Genomic DNA, 24,255 nt, shown 5'->3' with positions numbered 1-24,255 from the left:
GTAAAATTTTCTTTTCCATATGTGCTTCTTTAAAAGGATTTAAAATCCACTAGAAGCACTTAGCTTAGTTATTTTGTTTCAAACTCCCTGTTGTTGTCATTTTTAATTATTCTCAGCCTCTTATAAATATTTGTTTTCTTAATTTAGTGTTGCCTGTGGCTGAGAATTGAGTGTCCATTACCAGGGGGCTCGTCATGAGCTTTTTGGTATGGGGGAGAGCGGAGGATCACTCAAGAAAAAAAAAATTGAAATTTTTGCTCCCCTATGCTTAAACGATAATTGACACTATAATAAAAATAATTCTCCCAAAATTGGAAGTGATTTTGAAGAAATTTGGTTGTGCACACGCCATTTAAAGGTTATATGGAAATTACTATGAAAAAGACAAATCGAACGAAGAGATAGTGGGCTGAGCACAAAAGGATGGCATTTTACATAGTAATCTCCATATAAACTTCAAATGGCTTGTGCACAGTAAAATTTCTTCCGATTCATTTCAATCTTTGGGAAGATGCTATTTATCATAATATAAATCGTTTAAGCATAGGGGAGCCAAATTCTCAAAATTTGCATCACTCTAATGTTACAGACTATATTCTTAAACAAACCGGTTTTAATTTCAATTATAATTGAAACAATCAACCAGTTACCATCTTTGGGACTGAAAACAGATCTCTTTTTTGAGGCTTATGTTGTAACCGAAACCCAACTGATCGGTCAAACTTGAGCCGAACCGACAAATAAACACTCTATTGTAAACACCGTCCGTTTGCTACAAAAGTTGTCACCAAACTGATCGGTTACTTTCAAAGCTGGCTTCTTTCCCACAGTTCTCGTTTCGCCCGTTTCGCCTCATCCGCTTTTCGTTTTCTTTCGCTCGTTGATTGACATCTCCTGTACACGCTTAGCATAATACAAGTAAAATCGAAATCAATTTACTTTTTTTATATTTCAATCTATAACAACTCTGTTCGCTACAGCTCAGTCTCTATTTTAATGCAATTCTATATTTTCAACGGAAGGTCTTACTAGTTATTTATGCAACCAAGTGCAAAATGATGATTTTTTTTTCAGCACGAGTTGTACATTTATCCAACGAGGCTTGCCGAGTTGAACAAATACGACGAGTGCTGAAAAAAATGCAACGAGTTTTGCAACGAGTTGTATACAACATTTTTTGCGATTACGAAAAAAGCCGTTATAGCTAGATTAATTTATGGAGCATATTTCAAGAAAACCCACATGAGCATCAGTAACAACTCAGTATTCCTCAATCAGGTAGGCTGTGAAATGATTGTCACAAATGTTCACATTTCCGACACTTTTTTCAGGCTGATCAGGTAAGACGCCGCTTATAATTTTCTAATAATATGAAATCTATTTTTCATGAGCTGGATCGCATACACGAACCGCCGCATAAACCTCCGAACTTTCTTGAGAATGAATCAACAAATTCTACTGCCTCCTCTATGTCCGCAAGACGATCGTGCTCCAACATAAAATACCTCACAGTCAACTGGCTTCCGATTCTATATCCGTTACACTCTCCAAACCCGGCTCAATTCGGATCGTCGGAGAATCAGAACCTATATACAATTTTCAGTCATATTATAAGTCATTCAGGTGCTGAATTGTATATAAACACACAAAATTGTCTACGTGAACGCTTATCGCCCCATAAAGCTCCCGTTTTTTTTGTAGTGAACTTGCATATTCTACTGCCTCCTCTACGTCCCATTTCAACTCAGAATCCGTCACAGTCAACTAACTTCTGCTTCTACATCCGAATCTACGATTCGAATCTGAGTCAATTCGGTTCGTCAAACGGATGTTGAATCAGAACCTAGTGGACTCAGTCATTGAGAGATTCAGAACAATTGAATAAATGACGTATGGATGCAATCCGACTTCACTTTGATAATTCCCAAAACAGTACTGAAAAGTGCTACTTTTCGATACTGATATTAGTGCTGAAAAGTAGTGTCATGTCTACCTATATCAAGTGATAGTCATTACACTACCCTACACTTTTCAGCACTGTTTTTATCGGTAGGAAAAGTAGGCCGTTATGTTGTCCATTTTCTTGATAAAAACTAGGCTGATTTGCAACGGAATTGCAAAAAAGTCTTTTCTTAACCAAAATGGTCTCTGAAGTCACTTTTTTCTTTATTCTGCTTGAAGAGGTGGATCTTCAATTTATTTAGTAGATATCCAAAGTTTCCTACAGGAGTTCTTTAAAAAAAGTAGTTATTTATGCAACAAGATGCAAAATGATGATTTTTTCAGCACGAGTCGTACATTTATCCAACGAGGCTGGCCGAGTTGGATAAATACGATGAGTGCTGAAAAAATCGAGTTTGGCAACGAGTTGCATACAACATTTTTTGCTATTACAAAAAAAAACATTTAATCGATTTCTATCTAGGATCATAAACATATTTCAAGAGAACCCACGTGGATATCCTTGAGTCTTAGAGCCTCAATATTTTCCAATCAGGTAGGCTGTGATACATACCGACTACATGACTGTCACAATTTTTCACGCTTTATTGATAGATGCATGGAAGTGATCAAGACTCAACAGATATTCGAGGACAGGCCAGGTGCTGCATGTAATTTTATACCAAATTGTACAAATGACACATAGCCAAATTGTTGGCACGCACCGGAATTTTTGGGAGTACTGTAGATGATTCTACTGCATCGTCTACGTCTTGCTAGACGACCCGATGACGAACCAGAATCGCAAATACGAATATCGGATCGTCTAATAAATGTAGAGCAAGTAGCAAGTCATTGAAAAACACAAAGTATTCCGAAGACAGGCTGAACCATTCAGATAGCTAGTTGGCGATTCAAAAAACATTACTGAAAAGTGTTCTTTTTAGCACCCAAAACAGTGCTGAAAAGTAGCACTTTACAGTTCTGTTTCTTTTGTTAGGAAAAGTACCGTTTTGTCTCAAATTCCGAACAGACTCATATTCCGAACACTTGTTTTTTGTATGGCGATGTGGCTGAAATGTTTCGCTGAAATATGTCATCAAATTAAAAGGAAAAGGCAGTCAATTGCAATTCAATTTTAACGTCTTCAAATCTATTTTATACCTCTGGAGTAGTGATGATTCTCTAGTTTGAGACCAGTAGAACTAGCTCAGATAAATTTATTTGCGAAATTATTCATTTGAATACGATTTATTCGTGCTGTTCGGAATTTGAATCAAGGTGTTCGGAATATGAGATAGAATGAACACAGTGTTCGGCATTTGAATCAAAATGGTGTTTCATACTTTAACGTAAAAACAAAACTAAATAAGCTAAAATAAACAATTTTATCGGCACACCCAACAACTAACAGTTAGACTTAGCGAATAAATTGAAATTTTTCCAAATATCAGCAAATTTATGCCTATCAGATGCATTTGAAGTCACTGTTGGCCTTAAGTGTTCGGAATATGAGTCAAAACGGTACCGTAATTTCGGGTGAAATTGATAACTTTTCACGTTTTTCTTGTCTAATTTCTATAATGTTGACAATGCCAAACAACTGAATGCAGGAAAACAAGTATGAAGGTGAGCCTCATTGACTCAAGTACCGAAATTTATTAACAAATGTAATTTAAGTGCTAAAAAATATGTCTGAAATAAAAAATCGGGAGATCTCATTTCGGGGTGAAATTGATCACTCATCAATGCCATTATTGTTAGTTTTCAAAACAACTTTACATAATAAATTTGAGGTCCCTGAATCCGAATATGCTTGCCAAATTCCTAACAATGCAATATTTTTAGAAATAATGAATGTTTAAATTTCAAGAATAACGCATTAAACGCCTAAATGTATGCAATTTCCTAAGGAATTTCCTGATATATAACAGAAATTCAATTGTTTCAACCAAATCAACGAATTGGTACGAGTTTTGGTTATGAAATCTAGTTTGGGGACATATCTTGAGTATCCTAACAAACTTTCAGGATTATACCATGTCCAAATCCTTGTTAAGAACTAGAAGTTTATTGATGTTTGTTAACACTGCACCGTACAAGATTTTGAAATTTTTTATTATTTTCATAGAAATGAACATTTTGGAATGCAAAAAACTACACAACACACAATTTGGACATACTTACGACAAACAAAGTTTATTCACTGCAGGTTACATTGATATTTGTGCTCCATTAGGAAGAAATAAAATCGAGTGACCCAGTGATCAATTTCATCCTACTGATCAATTTCACCCGAATTTACGGTAGGCCGTTATGTTGCTCATTTAATTGCGGAATACCATTTTTTTTTGTTTTTAATGATATTCATTCGGGGATGTTTACAGGAAGATCTATGCCAGGTTGTACAATTCGTTCAAGGATTCATTCACATTTATCCTAGGAATATTTCTGTTTTCTTTTTTTCTGAGTTCATTTGTAAATTTTATTTCGTCCCGTACACTCGTACAAAGTAAGTCGAATCAATCCGTAGCAGCTGTCAAATCAACATTTGTTATCATAAGTTAAGTCGCATAAGATCACAGGTTAGTTTGGTAGAAAATTTATATACTCGCATTGTATGCTACGATTCATCACATAATATATGCACGTATATCGCCTCCACTTATGCACGCAAAAGGCTTTATCGCGACATCTTATAAGTGTTATTTTGCACATACAAAGCCTCCAGGCGATTTCGTTATGCGTACATTTTTTTTTGTCTGGGATGTGGGAGTTCATCAAGGGTTATTTTCAAACTTATTCAAGTTTTATCAGATGTCACGTTGGGATTGTATTTTGAAATATCTTCTGATTTTTTGAAAAATTTCACCAATAATTCCTTTAAAAAATCCTTGATCTTTTTCTAGAGACGTTTCTGGGAAAATGATTGGGGAAATTTTTTGAAGACATCTTTGAGAAACTTCTCTAAGAACTTCTAGAATAATTCCTGAAGGAATTTTAGGATCAATCTCTGGAGTAATTCCTGAAGCAATTCTTTGGATGAAATCGGAACGATAATTTTGAAGGAAATTCAAGAAAATCCATGGAAAAAATATTTGATGAAATCTTGAAGATGCTGTAAACGGGACCTTGGTAGAAATTTCAAGAAAACGGTGGTGAAATCATTGAGTACAAACTTGGAGTACTTATGGTATTCTTGAAAAAAAAAAAAAAAAACTGGAATAACCTTTGAAAGAATTCATGAGGTAACTTCTTTGGTTAGCCTTCGAAAAATTCTGCGTTTAATTTTTGAATAAAATCTTTAGGAAGTTCGTGAAAATTACAAAATGAACTTCCAAAAAATTCTTCAGTGTTCATTTTGTTTGAACTTTGTTTGAAGCAAACTTTGGGTAAATTTATTCATTTTAAGGCCTTTTTTTCGTCAAGCATTTCTAAATTAATCCCGGCTCAAAAACAGAAAAAAAAAGTTCAAATTTTCCTAGCACAGGTCGGTCTCGATTATCCGGAGACTCGATTATCCGGTGACTCGATTATCCGGGATTCGATTTTCCGGTATCTTAGACTTGATTATCCGGAATATATTTTATAAAATTCTTGTTTTTCAGTTTTTATGCATAATTTTGAGATAATATAGTATTACAATATACAATATAAATGGTTTACCGGCGGGGCCTTCCTTAGCCGAGTGGTTATAGTCCGCGGCTACAAAGCAAAGCCATGCTGAAGGTGTCTGGGTTCGAATCCCGGTCGGTCCAGGATCTTTTCGTAATGGAAATTTCCTTGACTTCCCTGGGCATAAAGTATAATCGTACCTGCCACACGATATACGAATGCGAAAATGGCAACTTTGGCAAAGAAAGCTCTCAGTTAACAACTGTGGAAGTGCTCATAAGAACACTACGCTGAGAAGCAGGCTCTGTCCCAGTAAGGACATAATACCAAGAAGAAGAAGAAATGCGTATAGAACTTTAAGCTGAGAAGTAGGTTCTATTCCAGTGGAGACGAAATGCTACGAAGGAAAGCAAAGGAAAAGCTGATTTAGGATGTTTTAGAAACGTTAAACCATTACTTATTTTAATTATTCAAATAAAGAGCTCCATAAGTCTTTTTATATGATAAAACTACTGATGTTAAAAGCTTTAATTAAAACTGCAAAATGTTTGCTAGAACTCCATCTATTTCTTCAAGTCTTGTACGTGTGTGGCCCGTGCTATTAAAGATGCCCCGTTTAACGGCGCTATTCCAATACTTTAAAATTCCGTCATGACACGATTCACAACTATGCTTTCCGGGTTAAGACCACACAAACTAAAACTGAGTAATACGCCCTAACAAATCCATAGTTCCAACACTACTGTTGAAAATGTATTATTCCATTCCATCAAATCGGTGTTAAAAAGCGCAAAGCATGTTCAAACCTATAAAATTCATGTACAAAGCCAATGGCACCATCATCGACAGAACGTCGTCCTTCTGGAGCAAAACAGCAACCCATCTTCTCCGCTACGGCATGGCACCCTTAAACTGCGTTCTGGATCTATCTTTCTTATATTCGAAAGAATGCGCTGAAAAACTGTGAAGTACTGTACGTAACAGACTTTCAATGATCATGAAACGTCACATGAGCCAATACTTGAATCCCAATAGCTGTACAGTTATTTTATTTTAAATTTATTTTGAAACCTAGCTTCAACTTATCGTTAGATGTTTGCGAAAAATGTACATTTTTAGAACATTTTTCCAACAAAAACTACTTCTACTGGTTTTTCAGTCTAACAGTGGATTAAAACAAGCACCACTTGTTTAACTCCGACGTTTCGGTCAATGGACTTAGCCTTCCTCAGGGGTTATATAATATAATCTTGTGTTTGTGAAACAAGTAGTACTCGTTTTAAAACACCGCAAGATTTAAAAGCAGTAATACAGGATATCTAAGAACAGACTACCACATGATAAGTTTGGATGTTGATTCCGAAAAATTTCTTAGAATTAACCGTGAGAAAGTCCACTATTCTGATTAGGTAAACCATCGAGAATATTCCTCGGCGGATCGCAAGATTTTCCAATGAAGTCACCAGCCAGCGTCACCCCGTTCGTTGGCGAAGGGCTTTATTAAATTTTAATGCTCCGTTGGCTGTCAGGGACCAGCTTGGGTTTCTCCCCGGTGGGGTCGTAGTGAGAGACATGTTGCAATCTCTTTTATACGGCAGAATGGTTTGTTCGTCGACGGTTAGAGGTGGTAAAATGCCAAAATATGAGCTATATGTTTTGGGTCGTAAATTGCCAAATCGGAATTTAAAGCAGTGTAGTACGTGTTGGGAATGGCGAAATCGAATCAGAGGGAATTTATGGAAATTGAGCTGGCATATGAATTCACGCGTGTTTGTGATAGGCAGGACTGGTAGCAGACCTAGTTTTGGAGACTTCTTCTTCTTTCCGGCGTTACGTCATAACTTGGACAGTTAACAACTGAGACCTTTCTTTGTCTATTGATCTTTTTTTGCATTCTGGAATACTAGCAGTAATTCTTGTCGATATGTAACGAGGAATTAATAAAAGACTGTTAGAAATATCATAGAGAAATAGATAGATGAGGTCTCTTGTTTTAGAAACCTCGTCTAAAGTTCCTATTTTGTGGACACTTAGTCGCTACCAGCCCTGTATGCGGAGCAGCTGACGCAAACAGGGTGGCGATCGTCTGAATTTTTAACGACAGCACGCCGTTCTAACTAAATCGACTGAATAGTGCTATATTTTCTTTGAAGACAATTTTGTCACTCAAGTGGAAATCCTTTCATACATACATTTGATAGAAAGTCGGGAAACCGACATACGGCGGTCAATTAAGTTACCACATCAATCGTAATTGGGTTGCGGCTGACTTTAGTGCAGCACAAAGGCAAACTAGCACTTTCTCTACACGTCGTCGTTATAAAAAGGAATCTCGATTCAATGGAATCCTTTCTGCTTGTATAAATCAATCCTAAGATGTGTGTCATGCATAGGAGAAAAAAAAACAGCTGAACGAAACGATTGAAGCTGAATGCGTTGACAAAAAAGAAAAAAAAAAATATTCTAGAGAAGCACTTTCGGGCGTGATAGTTTCCTTTGAGATGTTTTTGTCAATGAATAGAGCGTAAAATGATCAATTGAAGAACACTCTCAACTTCCTAGGACCAGAAGTTTTTTTGTGTGCTTGCCTATATGAATGAAAAGAGCAATTGACAAAAAACTGCCAGTCACTAACTGTGGAAGTGATTACGCTGTGATTATCTTCGTTCGTAATATGAATAATTTGTACGAAATCCCATCTTAGTGTTACGTCTGTTTGTATGTGAAATCGATAACAAACTTCTTTAAAGTCGAACAGAAGATTGTTTTTTTTGGAACTTCCAGGTGCATCTAACTAACTGACCTTGAATCAATTTTGTGGAAGCTATTCAGTCGCATAAAAGTTCACGTATTAACTCGTTTATACCTACATACAAATTACATCAAACCCGCAAAACACGGTGCATGGAATCATTAGATTGATGAGTTTCCTCACATAAAACGCTATTTTCTGAGTTCATTTGTACATTCTGTTTCATCTCGTACACTCGTACAAAGTAAGTCGAATCAATCCGTAGCAGCTATCAAATTAGCATCATTTGTTATCATAACCCGAGGAGGAAAGAATAACTCGCCAATAACTTATGCATACCATATTTTGGTATCATACCACAATTAGGTATTGTTCAGTTATCAATACCTCATTTTGGTATTATAATGGTATTTGAAAAAAATGTTTAAAACAATTAAAAATACTTCATTTTGGTATTCGACAGCTATTGAGGACTGCTGGAGGTATTGAACTAGTATTGAAAAATTTCACTTTTATATGAAAATCAATCAAGTATTATTTAGTTATTACAATACCTGATCTAATTATCAGCTTGGTATTTGTAGAATATGCAGAAGGTATTATTTGAGGTATTTTACCTCTTATGCAGGGCTCATTCACACCTCATTCAGGTTGTAAGTATTGGAAATTATCTGGTATGGAATACCTCAATTTGGTATTCAGTAGTTATTTTCTTCTGCCCGGGAAGTTAAGTCGCATAAGATCACAGACTAGTTCGGTAGAAAAATTATGCACTAGCATTGTATGTTATTTTTCATCACGTAACATATGCACGTATATCGCCTCCGATTTTGTACGTAGAAGATCTTTTCGCGACATCTTATACGCACATGTAAGCCTCGCATAACGCAAAAGGTGATTTGGTTATACGTACATTTTGGTTGTCTGGGTGGAATTTCTGGAGAAATCCCTGGAATAATTTCTAGAAGGATATCTGAAGATACAGATTAAAGCAACGTCGAGTATGACTTTACGCTTTTCGAAATATGCGAAATATATGTCAAGAGCGGAAGCTGTAATCAACCAGCTCGCACTTTTGCATTCCACCAACCCAAGAAAGACAAAACTGCTAGTTATGATAGCATAGGACGATGCTACTAGGCGTAGTTCCCGACGGTGAAGCTAGCCTACTCCGATGAAGAATCTTCGACGGAAGAATATCTGACGAAACCGGTAACGATACACGTTGTTTCTACTTTGTTGTTGGCAGGTGCCGAAGTTGGTCCAGCGATTCCGGTTGGAGGATGGCTTTCGGTTCACTGGCGTTCCGACGACTCAAGTCGGTGATACGCTACGTACTGCCCTGAATAGTCCTCAACGGTGGATCTATCCTACTCAGACGAAGATTTTCCCGGCGGCGGATCATCTTTTTCGTACCACACTTCCCCAAATCTCATGCGATGCGATGTCTCCTCAATGTTTGAGCAATCTTGGCAGTGTGGCAACTCTGCATGCCAGAATCTATGGACATACTTTCTGAACCATTCATTACCTGATAGGAACTGTTCAATGAACGAAATAAGAAAACTATAAATACACGGAGTATTGACACTAATATAAACTTGGTTTTATTGGAATAGTATGGCAAGAAGAACCCCTTCTGGTTACGCCTATGGCATAAAATATACATTATATGCATACATTAATGTCTATTCTGTTCATTACCATTACAAAAAAATGCGGAGAAAAACCTTTTTGACAAATTTTCTATTGACTCAATAATTGATGGCACTACTGCGCTCATCAACTGGGTTTCCTGCTGCGAAGTGACATCCGAGATGACAGGTTATGTTGGGATACCTTCAAAATTTCGTTCCTCTCGTCTTACTTTGGTGCCCTTCAGATGACCTTCTTCTTGCTGGTCGGAATCGTCGTCAGCCCAATTATTTGGGAGGGATTGTCCTTGATGGGCCCAGTGGGTTTCTTCTCCAACACAGTTCTTCACACAACACAGCACGTGTGGCTGTTTGGGCACGTCAGGAGTTAATCATCAATGTTAACTTCCTTTTCCCGATCAGCCTAGATAGCCGCGTAGTGTCGGTAGCGGTTGTTTCAACTGGCTAAGAATTAACACTACGGACAGCCTGTTCCGGTGGTAAAAGTCGACCTCACAGGTGACCTCTAATTCATACGGCTTTAAGCTTACCGTGCCTAAGAATGAATGGCTAGGGGGGTCTAAATAAAACCTAGCCGCAAATGGAGCCTGTGGAGTTCCAGGGCGCCCTCTACAGTATTATGCCTTTCCTGTGCTACCCGGAGCAATGGTGCAGGTGACCTTGTGTTTCTCCGAGAAAATCGGCTGCCCTTCTTCAGTCTCAAGCCTGAGGCTAAATAAGGGTGGGATTATTAATACATTGTAATTAAGTTTAAATTTTCACCTATATGGTTTCGCATTATGCGTTTTATGCAGTGTAATCTGTGCTTTTCGCCTTTGGCAACTTTTAAGAGATACCGATCTGGTTTTTGTTTGTTGCTGATCTTTTTCGTTCTGAGATTGCGAAAAGCTTAATCTTGCCTAGTTTGGGTAGTGGCTACGGCTAGGATAGCTTAGTTAGATCAATCTCCAGCATAAAATGTCAGCAACGATCAATCTTTGTAGACTCATACAAATGGTACAGCTCAAGTGGCGCTAGTTCAAAAACCTTACTTTTGTGAACTTTTATCTAGGTAACCTAGTGGACCCAGTTTTTGCTACTTTCAGAAACATGAAATGGCATACTCGCGTGCCATGCCTCGTGCATGCGTGCTCGTAAATAGCGCTGACGTCGCTACACTCATTTCTGAGTTAACAACTAGAGATGTATGTGCTGTCACAATTGATATTTCTGTATGTGACCTCAATAGGAAATACGTCTTCCGTTTTGTGGTGTATTTACCACATGATGAACCATCCCCAATGGATGATTTCAAACGAGTTATCGTTCACTGTCTATGAAAAGGCCTTCTGCTGATTGTGGGCAGTGATGCTCATCACATCATCTGGAGCAGCTCAGATATAAATTTGAGAAGCTCCAGTCTGATGGAATGCTTAAGTAGTTCAAATCTAGGATTACTTATAGTAGGAAATTGCCTACATCTCTATATGAACATGAGAATGTAAATTCGCAGACTTTGCATTTGTTATACTTCACAAACTGTGAATTGGTTGTGACCAAATTCCATGGATTTTCTCCGTCCATTGGAAATCCTATTGATTTGGTTGTCCCCCTTTCCGGTGAATTGGGACACAATTGTCCTTGCTTCGAGTGATCTCAAAATTACTTGTCACTTTGCTTACAGGAAATGTTCCTCACAACTCCCTTCGCGGGACGAGTGGACGTCTGTACATTACTGAGCCACCCCAAAAGTGGCTAAGTATTTAACAAATCTGTCAAAACAGAATTGCAGTCGCTTGGTTACAACCTTAACTGGCCACTGCTGACTCAACTATCACATGGCAAATATTCAGTGTATTGATACATTTGTGTGTGATAGTTGTGATTCCGATTATGGAACTTCTTATCACCTGATATGTAACTGTCAAGTTCTCGCGTAGTTGCGATTCCAATTACTTGGTAAACACTTATTAAGTGAAACTGATTTCAGTAACCTGAATCTTCAGGACCTTCTGTTATTCTTAACCCGCTGTGGTAATAAGCTATAGGCTCTCTTTACGCTCATGCGTTTTGCAGTGCCCTTTTTAGGGCGCTGTTCGAACCCATTGTGGTATGGAGCTACATGCTCTTAATTCGCTTATGCGATTTTCCCTCTTCAAGGGACCCCACTCCTATTTTCTCCCATCTTCCCCTTCCCTTTCCTCTCCCATCGGGTAGATGATGAAATAGGCTCAAATATGGCGATGGCACAAATCTCCCAAATGGCGGGAAACGTGCCTCTGGAGCCGGCCTTCTGATACCTGATACCTGATACCTTCTTCTTGCTGGTCGGAATCGTCGTCAGCCCAATTATTTGGGAGGGATTGTCCTTGATGGGCCCAGTGGGTTTCTTCTCCAACACAGTTCTTCACACAACACAGATTACACAAAATCACACTTTATTTACTAAACATACAGTACACTTTATTTGGCTTAAATTAATATTTATTCTAAACGTCTAAAAAACACTAAACGAAGTTTCGGGCGGAGGTTCGCCCTCTGATGACCGATCGCGAGCAGTGGTAGTGGACAACTGACTTCTCTCGATCTCTCCGCTAAGTTCTGTCCAGTCCAATGCTCATATGGGTATGGGTAATCTGAGTGACCGCTTGAGTGACCAATACGGAACTCGCCTTGTCCGACAGATTCCCTTGCTTGGCTGCGTTCGTTCAGGGCAGATACCTTGTTCGTCAACAGGTTATATGATAGATTATGAAAAAGAAAGGGAATTGGAAGTGATCTTGAGAGCGTGCTAGATTATATTTTCGTTATTTGAGTGAATTCGCTACTTTATTGATATAAATAATTATTATCAACGATTGTAAGTGATATAATCAACTGAATTTAATTTTGTAACACTAATGGAATGAATTCTTAGGTTCTAAGCGAAATATAGCGCAAATTTATTGTTCGGAGTTGGAAGAGGGAAAAGAAAACCATTTATGTGAGTGGTAAAAATATATTGAAATTGATCCACTAACTAACAAATAATTCTAATAAAATGCTTTACTTTTAGTTTTGAGCTACACTGTAAAAGGTTGCTACAAAAAAGGAGTTTTGCTTTCACTCGTCCGAACAATAATATTATATTCGTACAAAATTGTCTCTTTCAGAGCTCAAGACTCTTCCATCACCCGAAAGGCTTTGAGATTTTTCCATATTTCGACATGTAGAATCTAACAAAAATTGTCCGGTTGAAAACCCCGTGTAACACCATCGTGACCTTCTCTTGTCAGCACAATCGAGTACTGCTCGAATTGCGTCTACCTTCGATACACCTTCACAGAACCAAGTTTTATTTGCGACAACCCACGCTCACTATCCGTAAACTTCATCAGCTTGTTAATGATTATTCTTTCCAGGAGTTTTCTAAGCGTATCCATCAGGCAAATGGTCCTAAATAAACGAGGCTGGATCTCCCAGAGGCTTCCCTGACTTTGGCAGCTTCTGGATTTTCCATATTCCTGAAAAGTTACCTTCCTCATGACATTTCTGCAACACCTTCCTGAACATGTCCGGATATTCCAGAATGGCAACTTTTAGCGCCACGTTCGCTATTACTTTTGGACCAGGGGCTTTCTTTGATTTTAGTCGTTCCGCCGCTTCAACAAGCTCGTCGCTAGACACTTGTCGATCCTCGGCGATTGCTTCTGCGTCTTCACCGTACGGCGTTAGTGGCCAGGACGTTGAGTCGTGCTCTTCACGATCAACTTCAGATTGTCTGGGCACATCTCAGCTGGTCTTTGCCATCACGACTCGATACGTATTACCCCACGGATTGGTGTCTGTATACAACGACACCGTTAATTTTGGCGAAAACGAAGCCTTCATCTGAATTGTCCCAAACTTCCTGGATGGGGAATATGCCCATAATATGTATCGCAGCCGTTCCCGTTCTATCCGTCACCCAGTTATCATTATCAGGAAGAAATTGATACGGCTCTGCAATAATAGCGATGTCACACATATTTTCTGTCGTTGACTACCACAGCAGCTGCTGTGCTGTGCCATAGTGGTTCAGATTGATCTTGATGGCTATTTCATCGCATGTTTTGAATTATCTGTGTAAGTCTTAATTCCACCAACAAATCCTCCAGAGATTTAATGAGGATTTCCTCTAGCGATGACTTCAGGAATTCATTCTTCCATGGATTCTTTCTGGTATTCCATCACGATTTTCTCTGGATATTCCTAAAAAATATCTGCTGAGATTAATTCCAGGAATTCATACAGTGATTCTACTCAGAATTCCTCCAAGAATTTATCAAGCAATTCCTTCAGGGATTCCACAAGAAATACTTCAAAAGAATCATCAAAAACATTCTCCACGAAATTACTTTAGAGAATCCACATGCATTTATTTCAGAGATTCCTCTAGAGAACTTTTGATAAAATATTTTCTAAATTTCTGCAGTGATTTCTTCAGAGATTCCTCCTGATATCCGTGAAGGGACCAGGAATTACTTCAAGAATCTACTAGAAGTTTCTCTGAGGATCCTCTGGAAATTTCTTTCAATATTTCTTGCAGTAATTTTTCTAGGGATATCACTGGGAACTAGTTTAAAGGTTTCCTCGAGTGCTCCTTCAGGGGTTCCCAAGTAAACACTAGCCCGTTAATTCGCCTTTTAGGGCTTATAACGGGTATGGCAGCTGTATATTAGCACTATTTAAGCACGCAGGCCGAATTAAAGTGCTCTTTGATTACTCGGATTGCTTAAAAAAAAAACTCTCTGGGATATATTAAGGAATTTCTCCTGGAAATTCTATGTGAATTTCTCCAGCGATTTCTATGGTGATTCTCCAAAGAAACTGTTCCATGGATTTTTTCAAAAATTTTCCCTAAAATTCTTACCTCAGGAACTTCACCTGATCTAGAAATGCTTTGTTTAATCCCCTGAGAAAACATCAGCTTTATCCTGGAGGAATATCTTTTGGAATTTTGTAGAATCTTTCTGCATACCTAGGTAGGTACATAGAGTAGAAAAAGGACGATTTTCTTGTTTGATCCTACGCGAAATTCCTGGTAGATACGTTTGCGGAAATATTTATGGTTTTTCTGAATAAAAAACCCTTCTGGACTCCTAGTTCTATTTTTTGGTCAATTCACTGGAGAAATTCTTGGAAGGGAAATCCCTGTAAAACTTTTGAAGGTTTTTCTGATGTTACTTCTGGAGAAACTCTGGTATATTTTTCTGGTGGAACATCTGGTCAAAATCTGTTAAAGCTCTGGTGGAATTTCAAGTGCTTCATTCCTCTTGGATTTTCTTTCAAATACTGCTGAAGTCTCCGAAGGGATTACTGTTGAAATCTTTTTGGGAAATTGTTGTCGAATCCATAGAGAAATTCCTGATAGGATCGTTGGAAAGCATCTTGATGGAATCCCTGGAGGATTTTTTCAAGATTTTTTTTTTCAGGCGAACCTCAGATGGAAGTTTTAAATTCTTGACAAAATCACCGGAAAAATATCAAAAAGGTGGCATCCCTGGAGGATTATTGTGGGGGATTTCTAGGTGAAATCTTTAGAGGAAATAATAGCGGTGTTTTTGAATGAATTCCCGGAAGAAACCCTGAAGAAATTCCTTCATTGAATCCCAGGAGGAACTCCTGATAGGGTCACTGTTTTCTGGCAAAATCCCTGGATGAATTCTTGATGACCCCCGAGAATCCCTGAAGATGTTTCGGGAGGAATTTCTTGATGCATTCCGGGATTAATTTCTCAAGGAATTTCGGGAGAAAAAAATCACTTGATTCATTCTGGAAGGTATCCCTTGAAAAATTCCGGGAAGAATCCCTTGAGGAATTTTAGAAGGACTCCCTTGAAGAATTCCCTTATGAAACCCTCGGAAGAAAATTCTGGTAGACTCCCTTATTGAATTCCGGGACGAGTTCATAGTAAATAATTTGATGGAACCCAGAATTCCTCATAAATTCTTCCTGAAATTCCTGAAGTAACCTATGAAGAATTCCCCATAAAATCCCTGTCAGATTTTGTGATGGAATCTCAGAAGGTACTCATTATGGAATCCCAGGATTTCGTAATAGTGGAATCCCTGCAGAAACTTCTAACGCAATCTATGGACGAACTCCTGGTGAAACCCTTTGAGGAAGTTCCGATGTAATTCCTGAACTCCTGATGGAATACCTAGGGAAACTCTTGATGGAATTCCTATATGAATTCCAGGCAGAATATCTGAAAAACCCATAATGAAATCCCTACAGGAACTTCTGATAAAATTTCTAGAAGAAATCCTAATGGAATCCCAAAAGGAACTCCTCCTCTAATCCCTAGAAGAACTTCTTATGTATTCCCTGAAGTAACTCTTGACGGGATTCCATTAGAAACTTCTGATGGAACTCCTCGAAGAACTTCTAATGCAATCTCAGGAGGAACTTTTAATTGCATCCCTGTAGAGATTCCTAATGAAATCCCTATAGGAACTCCTGACGGAATCTCTGGAGAAACTCCGGATGAAATCCTTTGAAGAAACACAGTTGAAAGCCTTAGACGAACTCTTGATGGATTCCCTAGAAGGACTTCTGGTGGGAACCCTTAGGGAACACCCAATGGAATCCTTCGTTAAATTCATGATCAAATCTTTAGAAGTACTTCTAACGGAATTCCTGGACGTACTCGTAATCAAATCCCTACAATAACTCCTGATCCCTAGATGAATTACTGATAAAAACTTTGTAGGAACTCCTGATGGAATCCCTTGAGAAACTCCTGATGGTATCGCTGGAGGAACTCCGGATGAAATCCCTAGAAGAATTGCTGATGGAAGGCTTAGAGGAACTTCATATGGAATATCTAGAAGCACTTCTGATGATATCCCCAGAAGAACTTTTGATGTAATCCCTAGAGAGACTCCTGATGGAAACCCTGAAGGAATTCTTCGTGGGCTTCATAATATGATCTTAAAAATATTTATGATGGAATTCCTGGACGTTCTCGTGATTAAATCCCTACAATAACTCTTGATTGTAGGGACCCCGGATGAAATCGCTAGAAGAACTTCTGTTGAAAGTCTTAGAATTGCTAGAGGAATGATGGAATCCCTAGCGGAGTTCCAGATGAAATCCCTAGAATAGTTTATGATGAAATCCCTTAAAGAACTTTTGATGGTATCCCTTGAGGAACTTCCGATGTAATCCCTGGAGGAACTCCTGATGAAATTCCTAGGGCATCTCTATACTTATATGAATTCCAGGTAGAATCTCTGAAGGAACCCCTAATGATATCCATGCAGGAACTCCTGACAAAATCCCAAGAAAAAACTCTTGATGGAATCCCTTGTGGAACTCCTGCTGTATTCGCTATAAGAACTTCTTATCTATTCCCTGTAGATGCTCCTAAGGAAATCTCTGAAGGAACGACTAACGGAATACCAATTAGCTCCCTGGAGTGATTTCTAACAGTATACCTAGACGAACTCCTCATATAATCTTTAGAGGAATTCAAGGTGCAATCTATGAAGGAACTCTTTATAGAACTCCCTGAAGAACCTCGATGTAATCTCTGGAGGAACTCCTAATGGAATCTCTGGAGGAATTCCTAATCGATTCCCTATAGGAACTCCTGACGGAATGTCTGGAGAAATTTCTGATGAAATCTCTAGTAGAATTCATGTTGAAAGACTTAGACAAACTCCTGATGGAATCCCTAAAAGAACTTCTGATGATATCTCCTGAAGAATTCTTGATGGAATCCCTAGAGGAACTTCCGATGGAATCCCTAGAGGGGCTCTTAATGGAAACCCTGAAAAAACTCCTCGTGGAATCCTTCGTTAAACTCATAATAGAAACTTGAGAAGTACTGCTGATGGAATTCCTAGACGTACTCGTGATTAAATCCATACAATTTCTCCTAATCTCTATAGGAGCTCCTGATGGAATCCTTGGAGGAAATTTTGATGGAGTGCTTGATGGAATCTCTGGAGGAATTATTGATGGAATCCTTACAAGAACTTCAGACGGAAACTTTTGAAGTTCTTCTGATGGAATCCCTGAAAGAACTTTAAATGGAATCCCTAGAAGAACTCCTGTTGGAATCCTTTTTATGGAGGAACTCAGAATAAAATCCCTAGAAGAACTTCTGTAGAAATACTTCGAATTGCAAGATTAACTCATGATAGATTCCCTAGGAAAACTTCTGATGAAACGTCTTGAAGAACTCATGATGGAATTCCTAGCGGAACCTGCGATGGAATCCCTTGAGGAACTCCTGATGGAATCCTTTGAGGAACATTTGATGGAGTTTTTGATGGAATTCCTGGAGAAACTCCGGATGAAATCCCTAGAAGAACGAACCTCTGTTGAAATATTTAGAATAGCTAGAAGAGCTCCTGATGGAATCCATAGAGAAGTTCCAGGTGAAATCCCTGAAGGAACTTCTGATGAAACCTCTTGAAGAACTCTTGATCCCTAGAGAAACTTCCGATGGAATGCTTTGAGGAACTCCAGATGGAATCCTTGTAGGAACTTTTGATGGAGTTCCTGCTGGAACATCTTAAGGAGTTCCTGGTAGATTGCTTACAAGAACTTCTAATGGGAACTTTTCAATTTCTTCTGATGGAATCCACGAAAAACTTCTAAAGGAATCCTTAGAGGAACTTCTAATGGAATCCCTGGAGGAACTCCTGATGGAATCTCTAGAAGAACTTCTGATGTAATCCCTCGAAGAACTCTTGATGGAATCCCTAGAGAAACTCCTGATGGAATCCTTGGAGGAAATTTTGATGGAATTCCTGATGGAAACTCTGAAAGAATTATTGGTGGAATCCTTACAAGAACTTCAGATGGAAACTTTTGAAGTTCTTCCGATGGAATCCCTGGAAAAACTTTAAAAGTAATATCTAGAGGAACTCCTAATGGAATCCCTGGAAAAACTCCTGATGAAATCTCTTGAAGAACTCTTGATCTTTAGAGAAACTTCCGATGGAATGCCTTGAGGAAGTCCTGATGAAATCCTTGTAGGAACTTTTGATGAAGTTCCTGATGGAATCTCTGAAGGTATTCCTGGTGGAATCCTTACAAGAACTTCAGATGGAAACTTTCGAAGTTCTTCTGATGAAATCCCTGGAAGAGCCTAGAGAAACTCCTGATGGAATCTCTTGAGGAGCTCCGGGTGAAATTCCTATGGAAGAACACCTGTTGTTAGACTTAAAATTGCTAAAGGAACTGATGCCTAGAGGAGTTCCAGGTTAAATCCCTGAAGGAACTCGTGATAGAATCCCAGCTAAAATTTCGGGAAGAATTCCTAAAGGAATTTCAAGCTAAATCACTGGTCTGAATCTTGATTAAATATCTGGAGGACCACCTGGTGGAATCAAGGAAGAAATTACCGATAAAATAAGGATTTTTTTTGTGAAATTTATAAAGAAATTCCAGGAGCATCATCTGTAGGAATTACTGGTGCAATCCCTTGAGGAATTCCTTATTGAACATTTGATGGAATCACAGGTAGAACCAATGTTGGATTCTCTGAAGATAATTCTGGAGGATTACCTTGAGGAATTTTTCAAAGAATTCCTGGTGAATTTGCTAATGAAATCGATAAAATATTGTGAAATATAAAGAAACAACTCTAGAGTGTTAAAGCTTCGTAAATATTGCATCGACAGAAATGATTTAAACAGACATTTCTACATGGGACGCCATAAAGGTCGCAACAGCTGCTACTCTAGGCTTTCGACATGAGTCTTCACAGTGACCTCAACAGATGTCTGGTTAGATTTATCCGATGGTCTTGATAGTGGCCACAGAATATCCCACAATATCTACACACAGCTGTCTCTACAGAAGCCTCCAAACAGTCTGCCACTTTGAAGGGAGCTTCACATAGATCACCACAGTGTTTTCAACAAATAAACAAACAGCTCTCCTCTGTGGTATTTTCAGCAGTCTCCATAAAAAATTCCACATAAGTGTTTACAAACGTCTTCACAGAGGACTCCATAGAGTTTTTAACAAAAACTGCCGAAGCTATTATGGGAGTTGCCAACAGGTGTTTCAACACGTCTTAGAGGTCTCCAAAGAAGTTTCAAAAATGATCTTTTAAAAACTATCTTCACAAGTCTTCAAAGAAGTCTTCGCAGAAATCTCCACCGAAATCTCCTCATAAGTCTCCATAGAGGTCACCAAAGTTGCATCCTTGAGTCCTTGGAGTTCCGTACATAAGTCTTTACAGAAGTCACAAGAGTCTCTAAACGTTTATGTAAAAATTTTACATTAATCTTCTAAGAAGTCTTCACAAGATATCGAAATCTCTACAGAAGTTTTCATAGAACTCTCTTTTGAAGTTTTCATGTCCACAAAGGTATTCATGAGAATTTCTTCACAGATTTTTACGTCCCAAACCCTCGACAAGGCATTTTTGAATGTCGGACCTTGTAAAACAAATCTTTTCAGGATGATAATTGGATTTTGGCTTTCAGTCACGAATTAAGCGTTGATTATTTTAAATCATCAACGCTTAATTCGTGACTGAAAGCCGAAATCCAATTATCATCCTCAAAGTCCAGTCAAACTTTGTTAACAAATCTTTACATCTTCCCCATAATCATCAATCCATTACCCAGAAACTAGATTGTCACCTTATGGGATATGGGGCCCAGACAGCCGTAGCGGTAAACGCGCAGCTATTCAGCAAGACCAAGCTGAGGGTCGTGGGTTCGAATCCCACCGGTCGAGGATCTTTTCGGGTTGGAAATTTTCTCGACTTCCCTGGGCATAGAGTATCTTCGTACCTGCCACACGATATACGAATGCAAAAATGGTCAATTGGCAAAGAAAGCTCTCAGTTAATAATTGTGGAAGTGCTCATAAGAAGCTGAGAAGCAGGCACTGTCCCAGTTGGGACGTAACGCCAGAAAGAAGAAGAAGAATTGTCACCTTTTCGGCCACAATCATGATTTGAGACAAATAATTTTCCTATGGCTTCCAGACGGGTGTTTCTTCACGCGGAAGCCCATAAGCTTCCAAATAGTGTCCGTAAGAAAACAAGCAGTGTATTTTTCTTCGTCTGACTCCTGCTAATACCGACCACCCTCCCAACTAACTATTACTACGAGACGAATCTCCGATAGCTCTAGGTGCTGATTTATCAATCCATAAAATAAGATTGATGAATGGAAGGAACGAAATCGTGTCAGTTCCCTTACCAGAGGGCTTTCGGTGCTGCGTCTGCGACCGACAATAGTCGAAGTTTTCCTCTTTCTCAGATTCACAAGACAATGCTGCAAACAGAGAGGAAAATCCTTTCCTGGGATCAACTGGTTCTAGTGAAAAACGAAAGGGTTGTTCGATGGCAAAGTTTGAAATGATCGGGGGTTATCAGGGGTTCGACTTTTAATTTCTGTTTTCAAATTTCAGATTTCAGGTTCCAAAATTTTGTTTTTCTAATGATCTGCTCCAATACATAAAAGTCACATGTTCTTTGTAAGATTTCAAAGTTACATTGACTGCAATTTCAAAAAAAAAACGTATGGCATACTATTACACAGCGTACACTATAATACAGCAATGAATTCAGCATCCCTAAATGAAGTCAATAGTGGTATTTTGACATTTGAGACAAAATATGTTCCTCGAAATAGACTGAAAGTCTCATCCATCTCCTACTAGAACCAAAAGGGATGTGCATGAGATTTTCCCCTCATTCAATTTTCAATCCATCCCGGACCAGAAGCAGGAGGAAATAGAGGATGAATAATGAAACTGACAGGCTCGAAGTCTCCAAGTCCGGAAGCTTGGAATGAAAGGAAGACAAATGTGCACCGGATTCACCTTATTGACCGTCATTTGGCCGGATAATGGACATCGACGACTTGGCAGGGATTTCACTTTGCTCTGGCCCAGTTGCTCGGGAAGCAGTGATTTGTGGCCTTGGATTTGGGGAGTGACTTTTTTCCTTCGCCCCAGGAGACTGACGAAGATCGATCAGAGTTTGTAATGTGGGGTTCGTTGATTTTGTTTTTTTGCAGACAGATTCGAGTCTGGAAAGTGAATGATGAATGGAAGAAAACATAGATTATGTCGCTTTAGGTTGGTATTCGGATGGAAATAAGATAAATATATCCAAAGGAAAATTTAAGGATTGATGCCGTTGCAGTTACTTTTCGTTTTTGGAAAGTTTAAATTCAAACTTGTTGATGAGCAATGGCTCAGTTAATTGTCTTCCATTTTCTTAAATGCTTCAATCAACAATTCTTAGTGATGAAGAGTGGGTGGCATAGTTTGGAGAACTTTTTACTATTCTTTATGCTGTTGTATACGTATAATTATTATATAATTCCATATTGCAAGCACTCTACAACAATTTTCCTACATAATTGCTGATTATTTTAATCTTGCTGTTAAACTTCAACAGTGCCAGCCTTTAAGCCCTCACCAACGAGGTGCACCACGATCAAAGCCACCGCACTCTGTAGAGTTGCATCCCTGTCCCCAGTCTTTGATGGACCATGACTGCAAATGACTTTCTCTTCCGACACTAGGATGGTGACCAAAAACCCGTGGCATTACAAGATACCCAACATTTTTCCTGTCTGTCAAGTCATCCCCTTGCTGCACATCGACACCAAGTGTCATTAAAGTTCCCCAAATGGCAGCCCTCGTTGCTGCTCAAGATGTGGAGTTTCGTGTATCAAGCTCATCCGGCTCTCTATGTGGAACATTACATCGTACAACAATGTATTTGAAACGACTCTACCCCACTTCCCCGAAATACTTTACCCCGAATGGCATGACCTTGAGTTCCTTTTTCCCGAATTCCATAGACCTGAACCAATAAACTTGAGTAATGCCAAGCAATTGTGCATTCGAGGTAATGGTACATTCGGGGTAATGGGATAGAATCTTTACAACAGTGAGCGCAGCAGACCATAGGGATTTTTAGCTAACAACATTCTTTCTTGTACAGTACAAACCTTCATGGTTTCACTCTGCCGGAGATGATGTCATCGTGTTCCACTGGATCGACTGCACTACACAGACTGCAGGCAGCGCCCGGAAACAAGACCCGGAGGAGTGTCAAGTGGGATATTAATGGTAAATTTTCAAGTGCACTTCCGGGCGTCACCACACCCGGGTTGCATTGAGGGAAACTGGGCCAACCAACCAACCATCAGACCATGTGTCAAGTAGGGCAAAAGTTGAAACTCCGGAGAGCAAAAGTGGAATGTCGAGTTGGCACCTACCTACCTAGCTCCGCTTTGAATCATTTATGCTCGTCAAGAGCTTTTTATTCTGTTGAAGGTGAACTCCCATGCATTTGCCATCGGAACGGGATTGAGGTTAAGAGCAACCGGTCGGAAGCGGGATCGATTCCCCTGCTCTTCAAAACACTGAATCCGCTTAAGTTTTAATACTTTAAGCGTCCGAGTATATTTATTCAAAATTCCACGGAATGTTGAAAACAGTAAGTTGCTACATCCGGTGCTGGACACAGGATGTCACATGCCCATCTATGTGAAAGAGCCTCCTGTGTCACACGCTAGCTTCGTTTAAATAAAATGTGCATCTGATTGCCGTGGACAACCCGGCTTTCGTCCCAACTGTTTGCCGGATAGGCTTTGGGCTGATGGTTGACTAAGGCCACGAGCACAACTCTCATCCTTGTTGCATAAAACATAGCAGCATCACATGAAAGGTAAAAAAGGGGAAGCTGTTTGGTAAACTTCCTACCTTCAGCCAGGCCCAAAGAGAACGCAAGCAAAATGCATCAAAGTGCATCAAAATGCAAATATTTGTTCACTTTGGCATGCATGGGTTTTCCGAGACGTATAAATAGTATGCGCACGGATGGCACATGGAAACCCATGGCTTATCCTGGATTGAGAAAAAGCTTCCCGGATTGGATGAATTGTGGAAAAATATTTCACCATCAACCTGTATTGGTTCGTTGTGGAAAATCCATGCCAAGTGCCCGCAGCTCGTGTAATCGACAATCACTGATTTCAAACAAATTCTGGTCAAATGTCCATTCACTTGAAACATGCAAACAGTCCAGTTTTTATACCTTTCAGATCACTCAAGTTACTACAAATTGGGCAAAAACTCATGATTTTGTTTACCTTCTTCAATTCACATCTTCTTGACGAAAAATAGATGAACGTAAGCTTCAGAATTTATGAAGGATATAGTCTAGTGCAGGGCTGGCCAACGTACGGCCAGCGGGCCGCATCCGGCCCACGACGTCATTTTGTGCGGCCGCGGAGGCTTCGAAGATTCTTCTCATATTTTACCCGTTAAATATTCTACCAACCCGAAGTTAGA

The sequence above is a fragment of the Aedes aegypti genome, chromosome 1, assembly GCF_002204515.2.
Source record: "Aedes aegypti strain LVP_AGWG chromosome 1, AaegL5.0 Primary Assembly, whole genome shotgun sequence".
In the NCBI taxonomy this organism is placed as follows: domain Eukaryota; kingdom Metazoa; phylum Arthropoda; class Insecta; order Diptera; family Culicidae; genus Aedes; species Aedes aegypti.
The sequence above is the reverse complement of the archived record's forward strand: the minus strand, read 5'-3'. Positions refer to the sequence as shown.